This window comes from Spinacia oleracea, chromosome 5 (genome assembly GCF_020520425.1).
Source record: "Spinacia oleracea cultivar Varoflay chromosome 5, BTI_SOV_V1, whole genome shotgun sequence".
In the NCBI taxonomy this organism is placed as follows: domain Eukaryota; kingdom Viridiplantae; phylum Streptophyta; class Magnoliopsida; order Caryophyllales; family Amaranthaceae; genus Spinacia; species Spinacia oleracea.
The window spans coordinates 31,904,266-31,913,971 of record NC_079491.1 but is presented as its reverse complement, the minus strand read 5'-3'; positions in this window follow the sequence as shown (position 1 = coordinate 31,913,971).

The following is a 9,706-nucleotide window of genomic DNA, read 5'->3' as shown; positions in this document are numbered from 1 at the left end:
TAAAAAAGTAAAATTTTTTGTTCTTTTTTATTCATAAAGGAAGAATGGCTTCATTCATAAAGGAAGAATGGCTTCAAAAGAAAACAAACCTTATTTGTGACATAATGTTCCTGGATTCATGTTGTTTATTCATCTTAGAATACAACATAATGTAATACCTGGAAGCTTAGTAACTAAAGTTCGAGCTTTCTCTGCACATTTGATCAAAATCACCAATTGAAACCTTCAAAAGCCACACATCAATTAGTGCCCCCCAACTCACTTAAAGGATGCTGCTTAATTACAAAGGAAATTCTTTCTTAATCTTATCAGTATAAACTACCATGTCAACGTAAAAAAATTTCGATCCTCATCACACAAACATAAGCTAATTTACATCAACTCAAATAATACAACTACAATAAGCCAATGAGGGAAGCAAGGCAGTAAACGTTAGGGGAAGGGGGTAGGATTTGGGGTTGTTAGGTAGATTCATGAGCGTAAATAAAATCTTTAACCTATGAAATTAGCTTACAATTATATAAAAATGTTACAGTATTTATCTTTTTTCACATATATTTTAAATTTTATCTTAAATTTAATGTGAATATATTTTATCCAATATTTTTTTACAGAAACTTTTAACACTTATCTGAAATTATTTTTATTTTATCATTTAATTTTGTGACATGGAAATCCTAGGTGGACGCTCTCATTGCTCTCCAAAAAACTCCCTTAAATAAAGGGAAACCCATTTAAGTTAGCTTTCTTCTAAAAACTAGCCGTTGGAGCTCTCAAAAAAAAGAGTATTTAACATTTCATGTACACAACAACAATTAAACACTTCAAAAAAAATCCTTCTTCTCCATCATAATCTCTGTGTTCATCTCTGTTGCTTCACCATAGCTGACTCTTCTCAAGAAAAAAAGGTATTTTCTGTCATTTTTTGTAAATCTTTAGTTAGCTTAGTTTAACAATACTTAAACATATTTAGGGATAAATAATTAAAACAGTAATTTATTTACAGTATGATGAACAGGGCTATGTCTTTGTTCGCCAGTGGTGATAATTCACACCCTAAGAGGTGCTACTGTGGATTGACAGTGTCCATTCAAGGGAAGGAGGTTTATTGCTTGTCCGGATTATTATGTTGAACTAAACAGAAGGGGTTGCATATTTTTTTAAATGGATTGATGAACAAGAACCCACAACTTCGCAAACAAATGCCATGTTATGGTTAATGCAAGATAAACAAGCCTTGCTGCTGAATTTGATAGTTTTAGGATTCTATGTTTTCTTTGATCAAGGACGGTCTGGACAAGCATGAGGTATTTATTAGCAACTGCGATACTTCACGGCAGTTTCTTCATCCACCAGAAAATGAGCCACAAATTCCACCGGGTTTCTTTAGAGCTATTTTTAACCCTACTGGCATCGAGGGTTCAACAAAGAAGATTCAGGTGGATGGTTCTTGACATAAGAACAACCACAATGCAGGTATGGGTTGGGTTTGGGAGAATAGCCTAAGGACTGATGGTTTAGTAACGGGTGGAGCTTCCTCATAAATTACATACACTTCTTTACAAGCTGAAGCTTTGGTCTGCCTCTATGGTATGAAATTGGCTCGACAGGCAAATATGGAGAATGTTACAATATTTACGAATTCCCAGCAGTTGGTGCAAATGCTTGTGGAGGAGGATTCTCATGACATGCAGATTCGTTGGACCCTAGCAGAAATCAAGACCCTTGGTAAGGTTTTCTCTTGGTGCAGCATTCTCAAGGTGGAGCTAGAGAGGGTGGATCGAGCTCATGATCTTGCAACTGAAGCTTCACGAGATTTAATTTGTTTTTCTAATTTTCCGTAATTTTGTTTAGTTAGCTTATGTAAAAAAAAAAAGAGATAGTTTTAGGATTATACATAGTGAAGGTAACAAATATGCAAGGAAGAGGGAGTCATATTATGTGATGAGCAAGATGAAAAGACCTACTAGTGTGAAATGTGAAGTGTGGGTTGTAATCCTAGTGGTTCTGTTTTTATTTATTTGGTTTATTTTAATTTAAGTAGGTAGGTAAGTAATGTAATGATCTGCACTAATGTAATGAATACTTTAATATCAATAATATCTTACCTCATGGTCTTCTTTCCAATCTTCTAGCCATTGCAAGATCCTGCAATGCTTGGCTTGATATTGTGTATTATCCTTGACTTGCTTGAGTTTGTGACAATGGAAATATTGTGCAGGGAAGGAGTAGATGGTTTTCTCAACCCCATGATCAGAATAGAAAGCTGCAGCTCTTTGTCTCTGTTGTATTGGGAAATAGTTGTGTTATACAGTCAACAACTCGCAATATACAATAAGATTTTACTAATACTAGTTGTTGGACCGTGCGCTAGCGCGCACGGTCCCCCAAGTTATACAAATTGATTTTGTAAAAATGTTAAGTAAAAGACGAACATTTATAAATTGATGGAAGATGCTAATGTGTAATTTTCATGTCATGGACAATATGCAGTGAAATCGTGAATATGTTTACAATGTACGATCACATGCATTGCCTCTTCATCTGCAACATTCCATACCTTCACAGTTCACAGACTCAACTTGATGAACCAAAATATAACAAAAATGTATATTTTGATAGATAAATTATGCACAAGAAAACTAAACTGATTTATTTTTGTGTACTTTTACAATACTTTGACAATGTGTTGTTAGTTTTATCATTGATCCTCGGGAGCAATCCACCAGGGCCAACCAATGGAGCAACCAATGGAGCAGCTGCAAGCCTGCAACTACTTTTTGATAAAGTACACACCTGAAATAGGCTAGCCTTCTAGCTACTTATCTTGGATTCCTAGCTAGATTGTCATACAACGTCCATAACTGTTGTACGGGGGGGATAGAAAGTACAAGAAGAAAAGAATGAGAACGAAAGACAAATCAAACAGTTCACATGTAGTCCAGTAATGTTTATCTCTTCACAGCCTCTTTTTTCTGAATGGTTCAAAGTTAAATCAATAATCTGATACATGACATTTTCATATATTTCTAAGCGTACAATTTGGGTTTGGGGTGACTTTGTCTTCTTTCTTTTCATCTTAACCAAAAGTTTTGAAGGGAAAATAAGTTTAGATAAGGGCTATACAAGTTCAATCTACAACTAAAATAAGTTCATATAACAAGTTGGTATAAGTTCAAAAAGGGAATTTAGGTGAAAAGAACAAAGCGCATGTAAGCTTAAGGCACAACACAGTGCAGTGAGCGCAAAACTGTTGGTTACTATATTATTTGAAAAGGTAAAGGTAAGATATCAGAAAATGAAATCACAGTGAGCGCAAAACTATTGGTTACTATATTATTTGAAAAGGTAAGGTAAGATATCAGAATATGAAATCCCAGTATGACATACTACGGTGCTAGTAGTTCAATTACGATTACCTGCAACAGCAGCATAAGCAGCAGCACAAGGCTATATGGTTTGTTCAATGTCAGATGCATCAATGTGCTCACCCCAAATGTAAACTTCACCTCCAATGACTAATCTTTGCTGCTTGTGATATTAGTTAAAGGTTCATTCATAGAGAGCCGATCCCATGTGGTGTCTACATGGTCCAAATACCAACTTTTCTGGATGCTTACGATGCACCTTAACCCAGCTGCAGTCACCTTTTTAGCGACACCACCCCCTAGCCTATAACAATGAGCAAAAAATCACAGAGAATGAGGGAGTCAGAGTAAAAAAAAAGAAAGGTAAGCAGCTCGAGTGTTGATCAACCTACGACAACATAAAAAAGAAGGGGCTAAAAATTGTTGTTTGAGAGAAAATAGTCACTTTTATGTAGACAAGATGTGTATGGAAAGGTCTTAGAAACTTACCAATTATGGATCACAGTCCTTTGGTCCAGTTCATCACCAAAATTGTTAAATGTTTCCTCCCTTTTAAAGTTTTTACATGCTAAAAAAGGTAATCTACTTTAAGATTTTGAGTGATGGACTTATGAGTCAAATAGGAATGCATGATTATGTTGCAAAAAGGCAAACAAACTACCAGTAAATAATCTCCTATCCATGCGACATGGCCATTTTTTGTGCTCTCAAAACAAAGTTTTGGTAAGCTTGTTTTCCAACCATGCTATGAGTACGCAACTTGCATAAGTCATCACAAGTTTAATGATAAATGTACAATATGTAGGTAAAAGAAATATAGTTAACAAAACATATGTATTTCATTAGGTCATTATGAGTCCAACGGGACAAGGTATTGAGGTGAAATGATAGTTGGGGTGACCTATCTTACGTTGATAAGCACTATATAATGTTTCATACGAAGGATTATGATGTGTGCTTGAATATCTCCACCATAAGGCCCAAAGAAGCTACAATGACCAATACAGGCCAGCTGGGCCCAAGCCTAGGAAGTAGGCCCAAACCTTGGTACCTAAACGAAATAAGAGCACAACCTCATTTTGGAAAGCCCATCTTCTCTGAGAAGCCAGGTCCAATTTGTAAAAGGCTCATCATTGTTGGCCAAATGACACGTGTCCTAAATCCCCAAGGGGCACGCACCCCACAGCTAGGGTTGAGGGATCAGTTCCCAAGAAACCCTAGCCCTATAAATAGCTCAGATCCCAAGGTAAAGGTAATCAATTCATTCCCACCAACCAAAAACTATCTTTGCTCTGCCTTCTCTCTACAAATTACTTATCTCTCTAACTTATACTTACTTAAGCATCGGAGGGAATATTCCTACGGGAATATTCTTGTTTTGCAGGTTACCAGAAGTTCGTGCCAGGTCATACTTGATACCTCCGAGGAACGCGTGCCACATCAGCACCGTAAAAGATCCCACAACATTTGGCGCCGTCTGTGGGGAGGTACAGTGTCATGGCTGAACTTCAATCTGCGTGCGGAAAATCCGAGGACAAAACGGGACTCCCAGTCAGAGGAGGGGTGTCTAAAGATGGGTCCAACACTCATTGTGACGCGACAGCTAGCCGGCCTGCTGCAGCGAGTTCTGTGCAGCACTTGTGGAATGGCGCTCACGAAGTCAATCCTAAGCACGATAATGGCAGGATGGTAGAGTCTTTGTCAGAAGATCCCGACTCACCTATTAAAGGACGCACCCTGGAGAAAGAGAGTCGGCATGTAAAAGATGAACGTCCAGGAAGATGGACGAGACGAACTTCACAGAAGAATAATGAGGCCCAGGGCCATCACTCTCTAAAGACTCCTAGAAGACAGCATGAGAGCGTCATCCTGAGAAAGAATGGTCGCGGCACTGAGGAGAAAAGAAGGCGAAGGAGGTCGTCCTCTAGGGGCTCCTTTATATTCAACACGGCTCTTGAAAACATCCTCCTTGCTGAGGCAGGCCCGGCTATTAGGAGGTCCGGTCGGATCTACAGCACAGGGCCCCAAATTTTGGGGGCCCAATTTGTTTTAAAAACTGCTGGATAAAAAAAAAATCAAAAAAAACACCATTTATTAAGTTCTTCCCTTCTAACGCGTGACTTTTGGAAGTCTGCAAACAATGAAACATTCAAACTCTTCAAATTCTCTCTCCTTCCCATTATTTGATTCCCAAAGTCATTAATGATTTTAATTCCCTTAATTTATTGAATCGTTCTCCTACCTTTTCTGCAATTATGAAAAAAAATACAATTCAACTTTTATTTTCCTATCCATCTATCTATCAATCCATTCAATTCATTTCTCAAAAAATCTACCTAAAATTAAGGTGTTCAACAGATAATCTCTCATGTATCCACAATTTTGAACCGTTTCAACTTAAAGAGGGGGGAATTATTATTGGAAGCACTCAGTATGCGGCACTTCAATTGTAGGTTGTATCTATGCAGTTGTGCTGTAGATCCGAACGGTGAAGCATTTGAGTCTGCGGCACTCAGTCTATCGGTCAGATCTAAATTGATAGGTCGATAGACTGAGTGCTTCAGTTGTGCTGTAAGAAAATTGTTATTGGAAGCACCGAAGGTCTCAAGTTCTGTTTTTTCGTTTGAGGAGCGTTCAATCAAGATCTAGGTTGTATCTTTCTTAGTCTTACTGATTTTATTGCTGTACTTTTATGTAATTAATTATTGTTTGATTTTTCAAATGTTGGGATATTGTAATTATCTTTAATTTTGATTTTTAAAACTCGGAAACAAAAATTATACTATGTATTATGTAATATTGTCTTGATATTTTATGTTAAAATTCTACTTCGTATATATAATAGTAATGTGTATAAGGAGTAGAAAATAATTGCGGCTGTGCTCTGAATTTTTTTGGGGGGCCTCGTATGAACTTCATTTATAAACTTAGCACAGGGCCACCAAATGGCCCGAGCCGGCCCTGTGCTGAGGGACCAAGTCTGGGAATAGAACCGTCCCCCCGACGACTGACCACCTCCAGCCAACAGGCCCCTTTCTGTGCTTTCCACAACAACGAAGGACATGACACCCAAAATTGTCGGATGTTGAGGAAGATATTAAGTGACCACGCGGCTGAAGGACACCTCCGCCAGTACATCCATTTAAAGGACGCGGACAAAGAAATGAGCCCCACCTTTAAGAAGTATTCAGACGAAAGAGTTATGGTAATATCAGGGGGAATAGCTGCAGGAGAACCATGTAAGGAAGGACGGCAAAAAGGCCCATCTTATCTTCGCCCAGCACAGATGAATCTACCCTCTGTAGAAATTTCCAAAGACGATTACAGAAGGACGGCAGCACCATATGATGATGACCCTCTGGTTATAGAGATTAAGGTGGCTAACCTCAAGGTGAAGAGAGTACTGGTGGACACGGGGAGCTCGTCCGACATAATCAGTCTGCAATGTCTGCGGAAATTAAAACACAATCCTGAAGCCATATAAAAAGTGTACGGGCCCTTGGTAGGATTCGGAGGGAGCATCGTTCGTCCAATTGACTCCATCTTACTCCCGACCTCTATTGGAATTCCCCCAGTGACCAAAGAAGGTGTCATCCAGTTTATAATTGTAGCAAACCTCACCACATTCAACATCATACTCGGCCGTCCAACACTCAACGACCTAAGAGCTGTGATCGTTCCTCATTTACTACTGGTCAAATTTGTTGGAAGTAACGGACGCGTTGGGTCTCTCTATGGAAATCAACAGTTGGCCAGGGATTGTTACTTATCGACATTGGAGCCAACGGCCTGAGGAGCCTCTTCAAAGGGAAAAGAGCAAGCTAAACCTCTGGCAACCCGTCGTAAACCCCGGGAGACACCAACAGAGCACAATGCAGAAAGACGACCTGAACCAGTGGGAGCACACTATGCTATAATCCTGGACCTAGCAGACCCGTCTCGAACGGTTCCAATTGGGATTCACCCTGACGATCCCATGTCAGCAGCATTAGTGCAACTACTCCGAGAATACAAGGAAATATTTGCCTTCACGGTAGAGGAGATGTCAGGCATTGATCCGGCGGTAGCCGTACATACACTACAAAAAAACGCGGCACATTGTGACGCTTTTTGAGACAAATTGCGACGCTAAAGAGTGTCGCTATTTCACATAGCGACGCTTTGGGAGAGGGTCGCTATTTTCATTGCCGCTATTTACCGACGCTTTAGAGCGTCACAATTTGCAAAATATTGATGTATTTCGCCGCCGCTATTTGGGATATAGGGACTCTATAGATAGTCGCAATATTTAGACTGCAAAAAGCGTCACTATTTGCACGCTTATAGACACATTTCTCCGCCACTATAAACCATATAGAGACGCTTTAGACACCCGAAATATATAGACTCTTATTAGAGTCCCTATATGTTTACTTTCGTGCGAGTTCTCATTCCCTCCAAAATAATTTAGACCCTTTGGAGCGTCACAATTTGCATCATATTATATATATATATATATATATATATATATATATATATATATATATATATATATATATATATATATATATATATATATATATATATATATATATATATATATATATATATATATATATCAATTAATCTAAAATCACAAATTATTTATAAAAATATATATTGACCTTAGATGATAGTAATCGAATACTCTACTACGTTATCATAAAACATTGTAACGTCGTGTTTTGATTAATTTAGAAAAAGTGATATATAACAATATAAATCATCCATACATTAAATTAATTTCCAGAGTCTAGTTAACCGAAATAAAAGGAATAAGTTAAAACAAAAACAACTTCCTAACATCATTTTGTCTACAAGATAGTCCAAAACTAAATAAAAACTACTTCTTGACTACGTACAAACTAATCACCAAGTAAACCTATTGCTATGCTAGCTTAGCTTCAAGATAACTTGTTGATCTTGATCTACATATACCATTACCACTTGAATCATCAATAATCTGCAAAGAAAATTTAATACGTCAAATATATATATACAAAGCATGATGAACACATTTTAAAATCAAAGGAAAATTAACAATATCATTTGAATAACTCAAATTATATTTTTCAAGGTAGATCAAGCAAACACTTATTCAATATGCGATCTTTGAATGATGAGATAACTTATAGTTCAACAAATTCAATCATACATGAACATTATTAAAAAAAGGCCCAGGTATCTCCGTAGAAAATGAAACATAGAATAAAAAAGTCTAGGTATCACAGCTAGAGATATGGATTCCATGAAGTTGATTACCATCGGCCTAACTCTCTATTTTAACATTCTAAGCTAGAAATTAAGCAGGAATACATAAATTGATACTCCTGCAGACAAAAATTGTGTAAATATTCACCCATGTTAGTATCTTACACATCTATATTCCCCTTTCTTCAACAGACAGGTATATTCCGAAAGAAGGTATTATTGTGCCTAGTCTTAAGGTAGTCATAAGTGGCGAAATCAACATGTTTCAGCCACAGGATAAGAGTTTATCCAAGCAAAAACTAACTCATTAAGCAGCTTGCAATTATGTCAAAATAACCACAAGGTACTCTTGCAAGGTGAAAAACTCTATAGTAGATTTGACAGAAGTCCTGGTACCAGAGTTGCCACCATGCTTGTCAGACAAAATAGCATGGCCATTGTTATCGTACTCAAACTGGATGCAATGGACTCCACCTGAATTAGAAGAGATCACTACTTACCTTACACCTGAATAGACTCCATCATCCCATCTATACCCCCTTTGGCCTCCCCACGTCCAAATATCCCCATCAATTCTTTCTCCAGGTTACAGAACCTATATGAAAAAAAAAATATCACTGGTATAACAATGTTTTCTATGACCGTGCTCAAATGGAGACCTCCGTATTCCATACTTATGCTACACAGTCAAACTTCTAAATTTTTCATGGATACACCAATTATCATAAAAATGTTACAAAGTAGTCAATCTTACTTGTTACAGTAGAGACTCAGTACCATTTGTTAAATCCTTCTTAATAACCTGTCAAAGTAAAGAAACAAACTTGTTAAACATATTAGGTTCACAAATGACCCTGATTTTAAAGAATTTGCTTAAAAAATAACACAATTTATTCTCCAAGTATCAGGGTATCAGGGTGCAATTGTGTCAATTTTTGCTTATAATACTTTTAGAAGCTTTGATTGAAGTTCAATTAGTTTCCGAACATGCCTGCCATTATCACACAAAATTCCATAGATTTAAATGAACTAACCATCTAATTTCATGCTCCAAAATCTCCCATCTTTATTTCAGTATCTTCAATGTTATATTGGGAAACCAAAACTCA